Source organism: Trachypithecus francoisi, unplaced genomic scaffold (genome assembly GCF_009764315.1).
Source record: "Trachypithecus francoisi isolate TF-2019V2 unplaced genomic scaffold, Tfra_2.0 Lachesis_group19, whole genome shotgun sequence".
NCBI classification, from domain to species: Eukaryota; Metazoa; Chordata; class Mammalia; order Primates; family Cercopithecidae; genus Trachypithecus; species Trachypithecus francoisi.
The window spans coordinates 43,033,691-43,054,551 of NW_022681464.1; the positions used below are offsets into that span (position 1 = coordinate 43,033,691).

The 20,861-nt window shown below is 38.6% G+C and overlaps 1 protein-coding gene and 1 long non-coding RNA gene across 13 annotated transcripts in view; one reads left to right on the forward strand and one right to left on the reverse strand.

Moving 5' to 3' along the window:
* PTPRM (protein tyrosine phosphatase receptor type M) overlaps positions 1-20,861 on the forward strand; it is an 864,300-nt gene that overhangs the window by 707,637 nt on the left and 135,802 nt on the right. The gene's annotated exons all lie outside the window — the stretch shown is intronic.
* LOC117064131 lies at positions 766-20,401 on the reverse strand. Its single transcript, XR_004429275.1, has 6 exons — positions 20,356-20,401; positions 14,820-15,031; positions 12,925-13,019; positions 8,835-10,471; positions 1,679-1,769; positions 766-857 (listed from the first exon to the last, which is right to left on the reverse strand). It is a non-coding gene; the product is annotated as an uncharacterized LOC117064131 (long non-coding RNA).

Genomic DNA, 20,861 nt, shown 5'->3' on the forward strand with positions numbered 1-20,861 from the left:
AACATGATGAAACCCCGTCTCTACTAAAATACAAAAAATTAACTGGGCTTGGTGGCGGGTGCCTGTAGTCTCAGCCACTTGGGAGGCTGAGGCAGGGGAATCACTTGAACCAAGGAGGCAGAGGTTGCAGTGAGCAGAGATCCGAGATCGTGCCACTGTACTCTAGCCTGGTGACAGAGCAAGACTCCATCTCAAAAAAAAAAAAAAAAAAGTACACACCTACACACACAGCACACACAGAGATGTGTATTTCTAACCACAGTGCTGTTACATTACTATCAAACCCATTTTCCAGATGAGAAAATGAGTCAGAATTTAAGTAACTCACCCCAGGCTGTCCCATCTAGAGTAGCAGGCAGGCTGTAGCAACACAAAGCCTGTGTTCTTTCTACTGAAGCATGTTACTTCCGTACGAAACTCCATGGAGACACAGACCTGTGGAAATTAACCTTGTGTTTTATTGATGTGACTTGTGATTTCATGGCAGGAATGTTCGTTTTCCTCTCCACTGTTGTGTTTGCTTTGAACAGCGAATTGTCCTTTGGCAGAGGACCCATCTAGCCTGGGGCCCCGTTGGCAGCGCCAACTCTGGTGCGTTTCAGCAGCTCAGCAGCAGCAGATGCTGTCCATTAATCTCACTCAGGGTCTCAGCTCTGTGACATGAGGTCACTGCAACATTGCTCCTCCCTGCTCTACCTTCTCATTGTCTGAGGAATGCAGGAAAATCATTCTGACGATATCCGCTAGCCTGGCTCATCTGGCTTGACCAGTTCTAGGCTAACATCAAGCTACAGCTCTCGAGAGCCGTAGATTCCATGTGCTGCTCTCCTAGATGATTACATGGCTGCCAACCAACCCTGCAGCAGGAAGAAGGGAGAAGAGAAGGAGAAGACAAGTTTGTAAACCTGAGTTGTGTTTGAAAGGCCAAGGATTTCTAAAACATCTTCTCTAGAAGTTGAAGAATCTTTTTTCAATGGAATGATATAAAATAACTGACAATCTTACTAACCTCATGGCAGAGCCAAGATAACACACTTTGATTAAATGATGCAAAAAATAACCAGTTGAAAAGTCAATGTTTTTTTTTTTCAAAGAACAGTGCTGTGTTGTAGAAAGAACAGTGGATTAGGAATCAGAAGGCAAATGTGGGTCATGGTTCCTCTCTGTGAACTCTATAACACTGGAACATTGAGGAAATCACAGAACTTCCATGAGGCAACTTCTATCAGTTGTGACAGCAACTACTCACAAAATCTCTGTGATATTAGCAGTAGTACGGTCTCCTTAGAGATGCTGGATTTCCAGTTTGATGGGCATATTCTCATCGATGGCATGTTTTCCAGTGGGCGACACTAACTGGCTGTTGGAGATCTGTGTGGGGACACGGCCGTCACGTACGATCCACAGGCACTTCTCTGGTTCTCTGTGGGTGGTTCTGATTTTATTCCAAGTTTCTGAATGAAGTGGTTTCTATCCCAATGTGCCCTTCCTATCTTTTCTTCCTCTCCCCTCATTTCAGCCTCCTCCCATTCTCACTTCTAACCCCTACCGCATCTCCAAAACACTGGGAAGTCTGCATTGAGATGATAAGGTCATAGTATTAGCACACGTTTGTATCAAGTTCTCACAATGTCTGAAATGTGGTTATGATTCCATGATGTCTCTAATCCCTACTCACCCAGTTCTTAAGAATCAAGGGCAACCCCGCTTGGGTCTCCTTCCACACTGTGGAAGCTTTGTTCTTTCGCTCTTCACAATAAACCTTGCTACTGCTCAAAAAAAAAAAAAAAAAAGAATCATGAATGATAAGGAAATATATGGACTAAATGTGTGGAATTAATAATGTTTCACATTTTACAGTGTGTAAATTAGTATTATTGTCACATGTATCATTCAGAACACAGTAATATTGAATTAGAGCCCATATTTTTGACCTGTCATGTCACAGAAAAGAAAGAGGACATGCTGACTTTTCCCATTTCTTCTGTTGTCTCTTCTGAAATAAAGTAGTTTTATGTCCATCATTGAAATATAATAAAATTGGCAGGGCATGGTGGCTCATGCCTGCAATCCCAGCACTTTGGGAGGCCAAGGCGGGCAGATCACAAGGTAAGGAGTTCGAGACCAGCCTGGCCAATATGGTGAAACCCCATCTCTACTAAAAATAGCAAAATTAGCCAGGTGTGATGGCAGACACTTGTAGTCCCAGCTACTTGGGAGGCTGAGGCAGGAGAATTGCCTGAACCCAGGAGGCAGAGATTGCAGTGAGCCAAGATCAAGCCACTGCACTCCAGCCTAGGCAACAGAGCGAAACTGTCTCAAAGGAAAACAAAAAACAAAAAAAGAATTCACCCATATTATTCGTTGTGCTGTAGATTTTTAAAACTTCTTCACTCCCTTTATCTTCTATTATCGCCCTTTAGGGAGACATGGAAAACCTTTTATCTGTTTACTTCAGGGAAATTATATGACATACTGAATAATTGTAATGTATTCAATGTTAATTATAAATACACAGCATATGTTTTTATATGTATTGTATTTATGTGCTTTAGGTAATTATGCATGTGAGCTCCTTGCCAATTTTATGGCCAAAATATTTTACTTGGCTGATTACTAAGTGTATTTTAAGCTTACTTCTTGAAACATGAAGAGAATATACTATAAATCCAATTAACATAATTTATCTGCCTAAAGAGAATAGTTGCTTTTATTTTTTTTTTTCTCTATTTTAATGATGAAAAACAGTTGTAAGAGTATGGAGTACTTAATTTGTTTTTAAAGCTTTCCAGGCCCAATTTTGTTGTTTTCTTTTAAGAGGAAAAGGTAATTTTAAAAGAAATTTGGAAATTTTAAAGAAAGCATAAAAAAAATCACCTACAACTCACTATCAATTTTCAATAATTTTCTGTCTGATATTTTAAGACATTACAATCTTAATATAAAGAGTTTCATATCTTATTTTTACACTTAATGTTATATCCCAAATGTTTCCTTTATCTTTGCCATGAACACTGCTATAAATAACTCTTTAGATTTACCTCCATTGCTTTCTAAAGATATATTTCAAGAGATGAAATTACTAGTTCAAAGCATATAAAATGCTTAAGATTCATTACATACTCCTGTTTTGACAATCTGTTTTCATGAAGGTTGCATCGGCTCACATTTGCATCAGCACTGTAAGAATGGTTACTTCAATTCCTCACTAAAATGGCTATTAAACTTCTAAAAAATCTTTACCAATTTGATGAGTGAATTATTTCCTTATTGTTCCGTTGGAAGCTGTACGTGTCTTCATATGTTTACTGACCATGTGAAAATTTTCTTTTGTGAATTGTTCATATCCTATGCATCTTTATCTACTAGAGTATTATTTGTCTTCTGCTTATGTGTGTAAGCTCTTTTATTGCCTACCTTGCCTTTCATCTATAGAAACATGTTGTTAATTCTCAGTATTTGTGTTTCCATAATTTTAGAATCACCTAGTCCGTGGGAAACGTGGACAGTTCGGACAGTCAGCTTTAGGAAAAATTCTGTATAGTTTTGTTTGAAATTGCATGGGATGCATTTATAAATCTTGGAAGAATTGTCTTCTTGGCAATATTAGCTGTTCCTGTCCATTAATATGATTCATGCCTCCATTTGTTTGGACCTTCTTTAATGTTTTTCAATAAACCTTCAAAATCTTCCTTATAAATCCTATACATCTTTTGGTTTGATAAGATTAAAGTATGCCAACTAATTGGATAGCCTAGAAGAACTGGATAAGTTCCTAGAAAAGTACAACTTATTAATGAAGAAATAGAAAACTCAATATAGCAATAACAAGGAGAATCAATCACTAATCAAAAATCTCCCACAAAGAAAAGTTCGTGTCCAGATGGTTTTACTGGTGAATTCTACCAAACATTTAAAGAAGAATTAAGGCTAGTATTTCTCAAATGCTTCCAAAAAAGCTGAAGATGAGAAAACACTTCCAAACTCATTTTACAAGGCCAGTATTTCCCTGAACAAAAAAGCCAGATAAGGACCCTATAAGAAAAGAGGATTAACCAATATCCTCAGTGAACATACATCCAAAAATTACCCACAAAACACTAGCAAGTCAAATTCAACGGCACATTAAAAGGATCACACACCATAATCAAATGGGATTTATCCCTGGGGTGCGAGGATGGTTCAACATATGCAAACCAATAAATATGATACTGCACATTAACAGAATCAAGCATATAAATTATATGATCATCTCAATATATGTAGAAAAGGCATTTCTCAAAATGCAACATCCTTTCTTGATAAAAACTCTCAACAAATTGTGTATGGAAGGAATATACCTCAGCGTATGTGAAAGGCCATATATGAAAGGTTTCCAGCTAACATACTCAACAATGAAAAGCTGAAGACTTTTCTTCTAACAAGACAAAGGTGCCCACTCTCACCAGTTCTATTCAACGTAGTACTGGAAGTGAAGTCCAAGCCAGAGCAATTAGGCAAGAACAAGACATTAAAGGCATCCAAATTGGAAAGGAAGAAGCGAAATTGTCTCTGTTTATATGTAACATAATCTTATATATAGAAGTACCTCAGAGACTCCACCAAAAACTGTTAGAACTAATAATCAGTATTACAAAATAAACATACAAAAATCAATTTCACTTCTCTGCACAAACTATGTTAAAATGAAGTAAGAGGAAAAATCATACTTATAATAGCATCAAAAAGAATAAAAATACTTAGAATAAATTTAACCATGGAGGTGAAAGATCTATACACTGGAAACTAGAAGACATTTATAAAAGAAATTGAAGATACAAATAAGTGGAAAGATATTGCATGTTCATGGATTGGAAGACTTAATATTGTTAAAATGCCCATATTACCCAAACTGACCAATAAATTCAGTGCAATCTTCATCGAAATTCCAATGGCATTTTTTAACAAATAGGAAAAAAAAATTCTAAAATTTGTGTGGAACTGCAAAGGACCCCAAATAGCCAAAGCAATCTTAAGAAATAATAAAACTATATGCATTACACTCCCTGATTTCAAACTTGATTGCAAGCTGCAGTAATCAAATGAGTATGATCCTAGCATTAAAACAGACACAGAGACCAATGGAACAGAATTAAGAGCCCAGAAATAAACTCATGCATATATGATGAACTAATATTTTACAAGAGTGCAAAGAATACACGATGGGGAAAGGATAATCTCTTCAATAGATGGTGTTGGGAAAACTAGATATGCACATGGAAAAGAATGAAATTGGATTCCTCTCTTATTCTCATAAAACTTAACTTGAAATTGTTCAAAGACTTAAACATAAGACCTGAAACAATAAAACTGTTAGAAGACACCTAGGGAAATACCCCCGACATTGGTCTTAGCAATGTGTTTTTCTTTGGTTGGTTGGTTGGTTGGTTGTTTTTTTTAGGACCCACTACAAAGCAGTCAATGACTTTTTGGATATGAAACCAAAGACACAAGCAGCAAAACCAAAAGTAGCAAGTAGATTCGTATCAAAGTACAAAACTTCTGCACAGCAAAGGAAAACAATCAACAAAGAGAAAAAGCAACCTACAGAATGAGAGAATATATTTGAAGACCGTATATCTGATAAGAGAGTTAATATCCAAGATTTATAAGAAATTCATACAACTCAATAGCAAAAAAAAAAAATCCTTAAAAATGAGCAAATAACCTGATACATTTTTCCAAGGAAGATATACAAATGGTCAATAGGTATAATAAAAGGTGGTCAACATCACTAATCATCAAGGAAATGCAAATCAAAACCACAGTGAGATATCACCTCACACCTGTTAAAATGACAAATCAACCTAAGCGTTGGCAAGGATGTAGAGGAAAAGGAAACCTTGTGCATTGTTGGTGAGAATGTAATTTTTTACCACCATTATGGAAAACAGGATGGAGGTTCCACAAAAGGTTAAAAATAGAATCACCTTAAAGAGACATCTGGATTCCAGTGCTCATTACAGCATTATTCACAATAACCAAGACATGGAATCAACCTAAATACTTATCAGTAGATGAATGGATAAAGCAATTATGGTGTATATATGCAATGGAATATTATTCAGCCACAAAAAAGAAGTCCACCCTGCCGTTTGCAACAACATGAGTGAACCATGAGGACATTATGCAAAAGGAAATCAGTCAGAGAAAGATAAACACTGTATGGTTTTAGTTACATGTGGAATCTAAAAAAGTCATAGAAACAGAATAGAACAATGATTGCCGGGGGTGGGGGGGTTAGAGGAAATGGAGATGTTGGTCAAAAGGTACAAACTTTAGTTATTAGATGAAGAAGTTCTGGGAAACTAATGTACAGCATGGTACCGCATGGTGACTGTAGTAATTATACTGTATTATATACTTGAAATTTGCTGAGACTTAAGTAGATCTTAAATGTTCACACCACACACACAAAAGTAACTAAGTTAGATTATAAGATGTGTTAACTAACTTGATTGTGGTAATCATTTCACAATATATATGTTACATGAAATGTTTTAAAAACTTTGGTTGACAAGTACCCTTAACTGATTATCAGTTATGATTAGGTTAAAGAAATTCCCTTTAATTCTTGGTTTGTTTATATTATTTACCATGAATAGATACTGGATTTGATAGGATACTTTTTAGCATTTTTTGAGATACAAAATAATTATTTGATTTCTATTCTTCGGTGTGTTAACATAGCAAGTTACTATAACAGATATGTAATTTATATAATTAATATTATTATTATATACCAAAAAGCCAACCCTTCATCCTAGGGTTAAACCTAACTTGGTCATGTTATATATTAAACATTGCTGAGTGCTGTTAACTAGTCATTTTTTTATTCATGTTCATAAGCGAGTCTAATCTGTTAATTATCCTTATTATATTTTCATATTGTTGTAGATTTTAGAATTAATTTTAGATTTTAGAATTAATATTAGAGTTAATTTAGATTTTAGAATTAATATCTGCTTTTTTAAATGAATGGAATCACATTCTGTAATTTTTTTATTCTCTTAAAATTATCTTTCCCTTAAGTGTTTAAAAGTGACCTGTAAAACTGGCTAGATCTGGCATTTTCCTCATGCTAACATTTTAGATTACTAATTTTTTTCAATAGTTAATAGGACTGTTACAGATTTCTCATTTTTCTTGAGTTAATTTTGATAGTTAATATTTTCATATGAATTTCTACATTTTATCTTTTTTATTTAGAGGCATACATTTCTTAATATATTCTTATCTTTTAAATTTGTTTTTACTCATGTTTCTTTATCCCTTTTTCATCATTATATAGTTTATTTATGCCTTCTTTTTTCCTTTAGCATTCCTGCCAGAGATTTGTCAGTTTTATTAATCTTTTCAAAGAAATAACTTTTGTCAGCCAAGCACAGTGGCTCACACCTGTGATCCCAGCACTTTGGGAGACTGAGGCAGGTGGATCACCTGAGGTCAGGAGATTGCGACCATCCTGGCTAACATGGTGAAACCCTGTCTCTACTAAAAATACAAAAAATTAGCTGGGCAGGGTGGCGGGTGCCTGTAATCCCAGCTACTCAGGAGGCTGAGGCAGGAGAATCACTTAAACCTGGGAAGTGGAGGTTGCAGTGAGCCAAGATCACACCACTGCACTCCGAGCCTGGGTGACAAAGCAAAACTCCACCTCAAAAAAAAAGAAAAGAAAAAGAAAATAACTTTTGTCTTTGCTGATCTTTAATATTACATTTTTAAAAATTTATTTTATTACTGGTCTATATTATTTTCCTTCTACTTTCTTTGAGTTTATTCTTTTCTTATTTTTAAATGAGGTGCCACACACATTAATTTGCCATGTTTTTTTCTAATATAAACATTGATTTGACAGTATTGATTTTTCCTCTAAGTAACAGTTGTCCTGTATCCAATAAGTTTTGACAGATAGTATTTCTATTATCATTGACTGTTAAACATGTTTTAGTTTTTATTATGATATATTTGACCCATGAATTACTTAGAAGATTGTGAGTTTATGAGTGCATGTTTTAGTATGAGAACTAAATTTTATCTAAAAAAGATAAAATTTATCTTTTTACCTTAAAAATATAAAAAAATTATCTTTCTGTTAATGATTTCCAACTTGATTGCATTATATACAATCATAGAACATTCATTGCAATTTGTGAACATTAGTTAGGGCCTTATACATAGTCAGTTTTCTTAAATATTTTATGTATTCTTAAAAACAATGTTGAGCACAGTGTTTTATACATTTTTTAGATCAAACTTTTGTTCAAATTTTCTGTATACTTAATTTTTGTCTATCTAATCTCTCAGTTACTGAAAGAAGTGTGTTGAAAGAGGTAATATATTTTGGAGCTAAGTTATTAGGAAAGTGCAAGTTTAGAATTGCTGTCTTTTTAAGTGAATTGAACATTTTATCATTAAGCACTGATAGAATTATCTTTAGTAATGTTTTTCTTTACAGTTTATTTTGTCTAATTTCAGTATAACTTTGCCAGTTTCCTTCCAGTTAGTATTTTTTCTAGAATATATTTTCTACCCCTCTATTTTAGTGGTGTCTCTTATACATAACATATAGCTAGATTTTATTATTTCAATCAAACCACACAGCTTTTACCTTTAAATTCTACAACTTAGTACATTTTTAGTTTATTGTGATTCATGATAGATCTGAATGCATTTCTATCACCTTATTTTGTAAGATATGTTTCTTCCATTTGTTCTTAGGCTTCTCCCCCACCCTACCTTTTCTTCCCTGTATAGGAAGTTCATGTAAAATGGAGTGAGCATCTCTAATTTACCTTGATTCCATGGATCTCTCTAGTCTTGATCTTTATGTGAGCCCCTGACTACTGGCTCACTTTCCTTTCTATGAAAGATGGGATTATATGTTCCATAGCCTCTGATCAGTTATTCATCTTCTCTTTTGTCACTGCCCCAAAGCCTAGACTTCAGCCAGGTCCATGCATCTTCCTCCACAGCTCCTGTTCCTTCTTGTTTTCATTCCACTGCTGAACCTTCAGAGCTTTGTCTAAAAGCTCTAATTTTTAAACCAGATCCTCCCAGTAAAAACATATTCTCAGGCATCAGAGGTTGTGGGGATTCAGCAGTACAGTAGGAATCATTGGTCTATATGGGGCTTTTATGAGTTATATTCGCAATTCAAGACTGACAGCATTTAGAAACACTACAACTTGTCCTGTAAGTCTGATGAGCAGAAAGGAGGAGAAAATGGAGCTTGCCAAACAATTCAGAACTGATGGAAAAGCAGTTTGCTCAGAAGCCCCATGTGGTTTGCCCATTTTCCTCTGCCCTTTGGAAATTCCTCTAAACATTAGTTCTGACTGTCAGCATGCGGCCCAGTAACATTTTCATTTCAGTCCCCAGCTCCTCTGCAATGGGGAGGCAACTGATCTACTCCAGTGTGCTTGAAACCATGGTCACTGTACTCAGGAGCACCAGGTAGCGCTGGTACCTCTCCCAGCAGATGGAGCGTTCAGCTCACCAGAATTGCTCACTGTCATGCTGTTCCGTGCTTTGTTGGTGGGGACTGAATCTTGTATGGAGTTTTCAGCGGTTTTTGCTTTGTTTAGGGTCTTGATATCCAGTTTCCACGTTGGACTTCTTGTTTATATTTTGGCACAGGTCTCATTAATATTGGCCTCTTAACCATGTTAAAGAACCTCAAATAGGCTGCAGAACATGGAATTTGATCTATTTTTCACTAAATAAAATTTTTAAATTTATGTGTTTGAGTTCTAGCTATGACTACTGCATTGGTCAGATAATTTTAATGCTTTTTAAAAAATCTGCCAATATTTGACATCAGTGTTCCCATAAAATAAATAAATGATTCTTCATAATTGCGTTTCCAGTGCTTTTCCCATGTGACTCTTTTCAGTAGTTTTCACTCCAGAATTGTTTGAGTAGTGGCTGTCATGATTCTTCTGAACTGGCAATTATGTCAGAACCATCTAGTCAGTGTCTGAGCTTTGCTGGTATTGCTTTTGGAAGGCCGTTTTTCAGAATGGCATCCACCTAAGCATTTGTTAAATTATTAGACCTATAAACTCTTCCCACGAGGACCCTCAGAAATGCTGTTAGACATGCAGAGCCTTAGGGACACAGCCCTTTGTACCACCATAAGTACCCGAACTCTGGTAAGCAAAGTTCAAAACTTTGAGCCAGAGTGAGTAAGAGTCACAGCTGTCTGTCCTCAGGAAACATCCCTCCAATGTCCTTGTCAAGAGCTTGCATACATAGTTAATCAAGGAAGAACGCACTGGGATTTTGAGTGACATCAGACACCATTCCAGCGTCACATGTTGAAGGATTACTAGCAGGGTTTCCCCTTAATTTATGAGACATACGTGATTATCCTTCCGCCTGCAGTCACTGTAGGAAACATGTTTCTTCGGCAACCTGCAACTGGTAGACGCTGTAAGAAAATGCCTAAAAAATTAGTGCTAGATTTCGGAATTGTTATTAAGCGGATCATAAAAATCAAAGCATCCCTCTTTCAGTTCTGTCCATTTGATTTATAAGGAGGCTAAAAATGGAAATGTAGATTTCAATGGGGCCAGGTGTGGTAGCTGATACCTGTAATTTTAGCACTTTGGGAGGCCAAGGCTGGGGAATCACTTGGGCCCAAGAGTTTGAGACTAACCTGGGCAACATAGTGAGACCCCGTTTCCAAAAAAAAAAAAAATTAAAAACTTAGCTGGGCATGGTGGTGTGCACCTGCTGTCCCAGGTACTTGGAGGCTGAGGCGGGAGGATCACTTGAGCCTGGGAGTTTGAGGCTGCAGTAAGCTATGATTGCACCACTACCCTCCAGCCTGGGCAATACTGTAAGATTCTGTCTAGAAGAAAAAAAAAAAAAAAGACTTCAGTGGTTCCAGGAAACTCTTTGTGTTAGAGCTTTACAGGTAGGTAAAGAGATTGTTCTGCTGTTTGAGGCATGAATGAGGTCAGAGAGTCTGAAAATCTTAAGCCTTTTCCTGGCCATTTTCTTGTGCTGCCTGACATAGGGCACACTCTGCTATAGTAAACTGCAGTTTGCTTTTCCTTCTGCTGAACCTCTCAAACTCTCCTTTGAGTAGTGGCTCAAACTCCTTGAGTTTGAGCGAGTAGAGTTGAGTAGAACCTCTAACTCCTCCTTGAGAAAAGGGATTTCTGTCTATTTCATAGGACAGTTGTAAGAATGACGTTTTGTGTATACATCTTTGGATATGCATCAAGATATCAACAGATATTTTCACTGTGTTCTAGAACTGGGTCCCTTCAGTCTTGGATCACTGCCAGTGTCTCTGATCGATTCAGTCATTATACCACCAGGCTTTAATTTCCTGAGTCACATTTAAATATTATTCACTTCCTTGTGCTTAGAAACTCACAGTACTTACAGCCCTGAGTGTTTACGACCCCTTATTAGTGAGCTCCATCCTGCCTCTCTTGTATCTCCTTGTTCTGTGGTAAAAACTTCTCGCTTGGGTCATGTCCACACGTTCCTTCATTTCCACGCCACTGTCTTTGTTGTAGGCATCACTTGCCTCTGCTAGGAACCCATTTATGTTCTCTACCTTTCCAAGTCCTTTAGGTTAGTTCCACTAGGACCAGCTCAAATCCTGCCTCCTCCTTGAAGTCTTCCCACCCAACCCTTCCATCCCTCGTGGATTTCTCCTTTCTCCAAACTTTCACAGCTTGTTGGAGTCCCTGCAGCGTCATTTAGACTCTATTTACTACCTTTCTGTCCTGTTTACTGCCTGTTTCATCAGTGTTACAACTGGACTGCATCTTCTCTTAGTAGGAGGACTTCAGTTCTTTGATTTGGTCTCCACACTGCCCGTTTTGGACAAGCAGCTCTTTAAAGGATTGTCATGTGATAGGTCAACGCAGGCCAGTAATGCTTAAGTTTAACAACTGATCATAATTTCTTGGTTTTGAAAATGTTTAGTGCCAGGTAGTAGACTTCCTCATGGTGGTGGGAAGAGAAATCAACATTTTTATCCTAACAGCAGTTGATGTTATTGACCATCATCTATGGGCTGGGCACGGAGCTAACCACTTCCATGTGTGATCTCATTTAAGGGTCAGGACAGCCCTCCTCCCAGCAGACATGAGGAAACTAATCGTTAGAGAGCTCTGTCTCATATCCGTGTCACCACGCTCATGAGAGGTACTGCAATCTGAACCCCAGGACAGCTGACTCTGGGGTTCATGCCATTTTACAACAACAACAAAAAATACAATATCCATCCTCATCTTCCCTATGCTTTGGGTCTGTGAGACCTGTGAGAGTTTGGATGTGTGAGACCTGAAGAGGTGGAGAACAGGTTGGAGCAGGTCTTCTATGTACATTAGATACCAGAATGCAGCCTGACAACTTTCTCCTAATTGTGAATGACAGAAAAAAAAATATGATTTGTAGAGATTTGCCAAAACTAATTTTTTTTTTTTTTTGAGATAGTCTCACTCTGTTGCCCAGGCTGGAGTTCGGTGACACGGAGTTTCTCTGCAACCTCCCCTGCCCGGGTTCATTTGATTCTCCTGCCTCAGCCTCCTGAGTAGCTGGGAGTACAGGTGCATGCCACCATGCCTGTCTAATTTTTGTATTTTTTAGTAGAGATGGGGTTTCACCATGTTGGCCAGGCCAGTCTTGAACTCCTGGCCTCAAGTGATCCACCCATCTTGGCCTCTCAAAGTGCTCCAAAACTGTAATCTTTTTTATTTTTATTTTTTTCTAAGATACAAAGAAACAGTAGAAATGTTGGAAATTGAGTTTATTGATGTTGCAACTATATGATATTGATGTTAGGATTTTCATCATGTAAAGTGGCTTACTTTTATTTGTGTTGTTTGTATAACTTTGACTAGTTGAAATCAGACTTACCTAGTGTTGAAAGTGAGACTTGAGCACAAATTTGCTTGAGTTAGCACTGGAGAGGCACTGCAGAAGGCAGCCAAAGGAGAGCAAAGTGTATTTTTCTTTTGCGTTTAAATGTTACAGTAAGTGAAATATGCGTGATCACATAAAGGAGCAGTGGAGAAAAGATATTGAAATTCTAGGTCAATGGTTGATACATAGAAATAAACAGACTTCCAAAAGTTAATATTACAGTTATATAAACTTCTATAATCTAACTAATTAAAGATCTTACAGACTAGAAATAAAGCTTGAAAACCGGCAAGATTTTTCTAAAGCTTGTTTTCTGTGCCTATGTGTTCTGTGTGTTTCTCATTCTCATGGCATGGTCAACTGGAAGGTATTCCGTGGGTTATCATAGCTATGCTACTAGGAGAGATATACTTTGAAAACATTTTCTGTTACTAACACAGTGAGGTGCTTTTAAAGGCTTGAGATAGCAATGGTTTAAATGGAAAAGCCAATATGTTGTGTGTATCTGTAAGTACCCATGAGTAGAAAGAGAAGTGGGCTAGAAGAAAAAAATTAACTATGGAAAAACATAAGCATATCCACAAAGTAGGATTTTGGTTTCTCAATCTGTAATATTATTTCATTTCCAGATTGTGAATGGGTGGCACACACTGTTTCTTTAGCTCTTTTTTGGCCAACCCCACATAGCTATTTCTGCATACCTACTCATATATCACCTAAGAAACTACCTAAGTTGATCTCAAATGGATCTAATGAGAAAGACATGCCTGGCATCTTTGTAAAAATAATATTTATACAGCAGGCAAAGTTGCTTTAAAGTTTTTATTTGGGGAGCAATGCAAAATATTAAAGCATCTGTTGTTTCTGCAGCTTAACTTTTCTATTTTTACAGCAGCTAATTTAACCTGAGTGCACAATTCCAATGAAGGAAGTTGTAGGATAAAAAGGTAGAGCCGAAATGTATATAAATCTTTGGTGTCCTTGTAGATCTGATACACTGCCATACTTTCCTAAGCTTATGCAAAACAGAAAGTGAAGAAGCATTTTGCAGAAAACTAAATTATACATGAAGTCATTAAACCTCCCCCTTCACTTCTGATGGAGGGATTGCTGCAGTCGTCTGAAAGCAGAGGCAAAATGAAAAAAGAAATAAACGAAAGACCTGCTCACATGATACATTTCAGTGGAAATGGAATTGCCTAGAAATTCGTTTGAAGTTCTTGGATATGTGCAAAATGGCATGTAGCTGCTGAAGATAAGAAAGAGGTCATGGCACAGAGCATCCTTGTGAACCCAGAATCTAACTCTTACATGTGTGGGATACAGAAGGCAAGAGGGAGGGTCGCCCTGGATGCTGTGCTACAAGTCTGCATATCCCAATCAGCCCGAAACTCTCCTGTTCATTGAAATGTTTACTTGTTTTGTTGACTTGTTTTTCCACCCAGATATGTATTTATGTACATAACACACACCCTTTACTTCTTTTTCCAAAGGGGTTTTGTAACTGCCTCTTTGAATGCATGTCTCAATTGACAAACTCTATAGGAAGGTTGTGAGATTCCCTTTTTTGAAGATCATATATCCTCAAAAATGTTCTTATCCACCAAGGATGGTCTAAATGTGAGGATTGTGAAAGAATAACGATGTAATAATGACCTCTGTCAAGGTCATCTTCCACGATGAGGAACGTGAAATGGAAAAGGCATGAAGTCGGCATCTGTGCAAGACTTCATAGCTCTCAAGCCCGATGTAGCAGGGCTGGAGAAAGAAGGAAAGGCCTTTTCTGACCCTTAATTAAAGGGACTTTTGCTGGCTCTTTGCAGATTGCTGCTGGCTCCCCATATAGTTCTTAATTAATTCCACCTGTACCGTTACAAAGTAAGCCCTACCTGAAGAGTGGGTTAACAGCCGTGGTAAGCTCCCTGGACTGCGTTTTCTTTCACTTGACACTGTGTCTTGAAGGCTCTGGCAGTGGGGTGGAGCTGCGTCTAGGAGCAGGCCCGTTTTAATCAGCACATCACAGGTCCATAGTAGTGAGACAGAATGTCTCCCTGCTCACATGAACCGTGGCATGACTAAGAACTCAGTGATAATGACACCTCTAAAAGAAATAAAACATATGAATGTTCACTGTGGAGAGGATGCTCAGAGAAGCAGAGATTGTCTGTGTGTTTCCAGCACTGACTCTCAGCTTGCAGAGGGAGAGCCATGCCTGCAGAGTTTGCAGTCTCCTGGCCCTGAGATGACATCCCCAGAAAGCTTTCTGCTTCGTTTACTCCAACCCAGTGCTCACCACACAGCCTCAGCTCAGGGATCTGGCTTTCTAGATAGTGCCACTGGCTAGGGCACAGCAGGCACAACAGACACTTGGAAAGAAAATCTCCCCATTTTAAATTCGTTTATTGGCATTCAGGGTTCTGCATCAGAGTTGCTTCCATTTAATGTGTGTGCAGCCATGACTGGAAATGATGCGTCTCTAAGAGTGGGAAGTGTACGCATCTGCTCGGGCTGCTAGACTGGGTGGCTCACACAACAGAAAGTTACTTTCTCATAGTCTGGAGGCTGGAAATTCAAGATCAAGGTGCTGGCGTGGTTGGCGTCCTCTCCTCACACGTTGGCTTGCAGGTGGTCAGCTCTGCACGCATGCCCCAGGTCTCTGTGTGCCCTACTCACCTTTTCTTAAAAGGACACCAGCCATACTGGATTAGGATCTACCCGTATGACCTTAGTTTAAACTTAATTACTTCTTGAAGGCCCTGTCTCCAAATACAGTCCCATTCTGAGGTACGGGGGCTTAGGACTTCAACATATTGATATGAATTTGTTGTGGGGGCTTCACAATTCAGCCCGTAACACTAAGAAATCATATTCTTTGTTCAGGAATGCTGAGAGATCTTGCAGTTTGAGGCCCCACCAAGGTTGGGCCAGGCAAGGCATCAGCCCCATTGGTGGGTCCCTGAGAATCACCACCTGAGCTGTCCAAAACGGTTGCTCCAAGGCACGTGTGGTTATTTAAATGTAATTAATTTATATTTAATATTAAAATTCAGTTCCTTGGTCATCCCAGCGTCGTTGCAAGTGCTCAGTAGCCACAAGTAGCCCTAGCAACCGTCATATCAGGCAGTGCATACTAGAACGCTTCTGCCAACGTAGAACTGTCCTTACATTCTTGTTCTGGAGGGGCCACACACAATGGCCGCGCAGTCGTTAAAAGAATCCCACAACAAGCACCCTGCACCTGCCTGCTTTGTGCCCAACTCTGTGCCTGTGAAAGTTAAAAAGGGGAATGCAGGCCCGCTCTTCAGGCAACAGTCTAATTGTGCCAGGAAAAATAACACTAAAGCTCACATATTAGAGATGTGAAGAAAACTTAAGTGGCACATATTAATACCCACGATAGAATCTTGAAGGAAAAAAGACCAATCAAAACTAAAGTAGAAAATACATGGAAAAGTAGATCTGAGCTGAGTTATAATGGTTACACTAGCTTTGCAAAGGAAGTGAAGGAAGGGCCCCCTGCTCAACGAACATCATATCCCGCAGCAACTGGCACGCAGCAGGCGTAGAAGCGAGGTGTCGTCATGCTCTTTATCTGAGACAACGATGACACTGTACTGCATTCTCTCCTTTTCACTTTTTAGTGTCTTTTGCTCCTTCTCAGCATTTCCTGTGCATTTATTGCTACATCCTTGGGTTCTTGGACATCCTAGCCGATCCAGTGGGATCTCCTTCACTGTACTGTCTTCCTCTAGAAATGTTTTGCTCCTGGTCTCTCCTCTTCCACCTACAGCAGGATGCTTGTCGCAGGGTTTGTCTTAGGGACTCCAAAATCACTTGAGCATGGCCCTTCTACAGCGACAAAAATCTATGCCATGCAGTAGGATGGCCACTGCTGCTTGTGATTCTGAGCTCTCTCTACGTGACTGTGATGACGGAGGAATAGAGCAGGGGTGCTTGACTGCACCATAAACTAAGAACCCGCAGCTTCTGTTGCCTCAGCTCTTTCAGCAACCCTGACCTTTCTCTAGTGGATGCAGGAAACTTTCAATAATGCTAAGAAATGAGTGCCACCTCCCTGTTCATTCAGAGGTAGAAGTGGATTGAGGTCCACAGATGCATCTGAAGAAGGCGTCTCCTAACATATCCAGTATTGATACCCAACTCTGAGATCACTGATTCAATGTTCGTTATTCAATATTAGCTATTATTTAGTTTAGTAATTTAATTATCAGACATTACAGATAGTTGCAGTGTTTCATATCAAGTTTAAGTTATTTTTTCAGGACCCAAAGCTTGGTGGAGAATTCTTAGCCATTACACCAAAAGCATTCTCCATTAAAGAAGAAAATTAAGAAATTAGACTTCATTAAAATTTAGAACTCTTGCTCTGTAAGAGGATGAAAAAAGAAGCTGAAGACTGAGGGAAAATATTTACAAACTACGTATCAAAGGATTCATATCTAAAAAATATAAAGAATTGTACAAATTTAGTTTAAAAAATCCAAATAGAAAATGAGCAAAGGCATGAAAGACGCTTCACCAAAGAGAAGGTATGGATGACAAATAAACACATGAAAAGAAGTCAACACAACCAGGTGATAGGAACATGAAAATTATGACCATGATGAGGTATCATCATGTACGTGTTAGGGCAGCCGAAATAAAAAGCAGAGACAATACCAAATGCTGGTGAGAAGGGAGAGAAACTATATTTCCCGTAAACTGCTGCTGGAGTGTGAACTGGTACAGCCATTCTGGAAAATCTTTAAGCAGTTCTTAAAAAACTAAAACAGAGGCCGGGCATAGCGGCTCACGCCTGAAATTACAGCACTTTGGGAGGCTGAGGTGGGCAGATCACTTTAGGCCAGGAGTTCGAGACCAGCCTGGGCCAACATGGTGAAACCCTGTCTCTACTAAAAATACAAAAATTAGCTGGGTGTGGTGGTGGCCACCTGTAATCCCAGCTACTAGGGAGGCTGAGGCAGGATAAACGCTTGAACCTGGGAGGTAAGGTTGCAGTAAGCCAACACATTGCACTCCAGTCTGGGCGACAAGAGCGAAACTCTGTCTCAAAAAAAAAAAAACTCCAACAGATTTACCATATGACCCAACAATAGCACTGCTGGGCATTTATCACAGAGAAGCGAAAATTTATATCCCCACAAAACACTGTAAATAAATATCCATAACAGCTTTATTTGTAATCACCAAAAACCGGAAATAGTCAAATTGCTCTTCCCTGAGGGAATGGCGAGACAGACTGTAGTACATCTGTACCATGGAATATTACTGAGCTGTAAAAAGGAATGAGCTAATGATATAGACAACAACTTGGATGGATCTCAAGGGCATTGTGCTCAGGAAAAAGAAGCCAGTACTTGACGGTTCCATTTGTAGAATCTTCTTGAAATGTTACTGAAATTATAGAGATGAACAGTAGACTAGGGGATTCCAGGAATTAGGGGATATGCAGTGCCTATTCAGAGATTCCACAAGGGAGGTTTTTGTGGTGACAGGATAGTTCTTTATTTGATTGGAGATCTACACTTGAGATGAAATGGCGTGGAACTGTACACACACGGTGCCAGCTTCAGTGTCCTGGGGTACAGTTATATGAGGTGTAATCATTGGGGAAAACCAAGGAATACACGGAAGCTCTCCATACCATCCCTGCAACTTACTGTGAATCTAGAATTATTTCCAAATAAAAAGCTTTTAAAAAACTATTTATTAGTATAATTTAAAATTTATGTCAAAGTTATTGATTACCAACATAATGATTCTTTGAACTCACTGGTGATTATCCTAATAATAAGGTTAACCTTAAGTTTGAAGGATGCTGGGGTCTCTTTTCATGAGCATAAGTTACAGCTGTCATGACAAAATGAGGGAAGGATTTATGTCAGTTAATAGACTTACATCTATGAGATATTTCGGGTAAAAATTTTAGCATGGTATTTGGAACACAGAGGAGCTGCGTTTGTTATCTTGTGTTATTATTAGTATTATGTTATTTATTTATTTATTTGTTTTTTGAGACACAGTCTTGCTCTGTTGCCCAGGCTGGAGGGCAGTGGTGCAATTGTAACTTACTGCAGCTTCAACCTTGCTCTGCTGCCCAGGCTGGAGGGCAGTGGTGCAATCGTAACTTACTGCAGCCTCAACCTTGCTGTGTTGCCCAGGCTGGAGGGCAGTGGTGCAATTGTAACTTACTGCAGCCTCAACCTTGCTCTGTTGCCCAGGCTGGAGGGCAGTGGTGCAATCATAACTTACTGCAGCCTCAACCTTGCTGTGTTGCCCAGGCTGGAGGGCAGTGGTGCAATTGTAACTTACTGTAGCCTCAACCTGAAGAGATCCTCTTGCCTCAGCCTCCTGAGCCTGAGTAGCTGGGACTATGGATATGCGCCACTATACCTAGCTATTTTTTTTTTTTAATTTTTAGTACAGACAGGGTCTCGCTATGTTGCCTAGGCTGTTCTTTCTCCTGGCCTCAAGCAAGCCTTCTGCCTTGTCTTCCCAAAGTGCTGGGATTACAGGTGTGAGCCACCACACCTGGCCACCATTGTTCTTATTAATACTACTGAATTGTTCATTTATTGTGATTTTACTAAAAGAATTCTTATGTAGGCAAAATCGCTTGAGCCTGCATTTTTTTCATATGACATTTCTTGGCAAAAACTCAGATTCCCTTTCAGGAATTTTCTTTGCTGAAGCATCAATCTCTAGCTAGTGTGTGCAAGTCCATTCTGGTAATGTCGGTCCTCCAAGGGTATCAGCTCTCGGCTGTTTGCATTTCAAAATTGACCCTCAAGTTTACTTTCAGTTACTTTCAACTCTGTTGCCTTCTTGAAAATATTTTAAGGCAGTACATCTAATAAGCATCAAGCATCTTACTTTTAGTTTAATCCCAAACCTTGTAGTTCTAAATAAAAAAATTGAACCACGTGCCCCCAAGGTTTTAATCTAATATCTGGTTTCTTGAACTGGGGCCAACTCTTCATTTTTTAAAGCATCAGCAGATTCTAAATACAACTTTTGGCAACTTTCTTTTAACATCTGACCTTGGTTCACTTAAACTAATTGTTATCCTTTCAGCAGACTGTGGTTCTGAAGGGGGAAGAAGCACTATACTGTAGAAGGTTAGAGGAGTTTTTAAAATGTGGGGTATAATATTCTCCATGTAAAATGTCTTTTTTCGGTATTACTCTCTGAAACATGATGGTAATTCATTTAAAACTAGATGCAAGTATATACTTTTAAAAAAACATTTTAAACAGCCAAGCCTTAAAAATATTAAATGTGAATGCATTCAGGATGCCTGAATCTTCTGATTTATAATTATCATGTATTTTTCCTTATACAGAGCTCCTCCTGTGTTCCAGGTGGATGCTAGGTACTGAGAATGTGAGAGACTCAGCCCCTTACCTTGTGGAGTTTGTAGTCTGGAGGACAGAGATGTTCGTGACTCTTATGACCTATGCATTTCCATCAACATTCTACAAGTTCTGCACATTCTGCTAATAACATGCCAACTCAGTGGTACTTTATATGAACAAACCAACCTGGTTTTTTCCACTGACATTCACAGGTTTTAATACAGAAAGCAATCCTGTTAAACAATTTAATTATAAAAATTCTACTATAAACATTAAAAAGCAAATTCAGTAACTTACCTGTGGTCTCACAATTAGGAACCAGTCAGAGCTGGGATTTAAGCCCAAATCTTCTGGTCCTACATCTCATTCTTTTGCCTCATTCTTAAGCCAAGATAGATGGTGAGTTCGGTTTTCCCCAAGTGTGAGATGCAAACAACTGGTGATGTACAAGGTGAATTTTCGGAGGCCCACTAGTGGGGAATAAGGTGTGCTGAAATCACAGGTGAGCGAGTGATCGGCTTTCCTGCTAGTTGTCTTTCAGTGCTTTTGATTCGC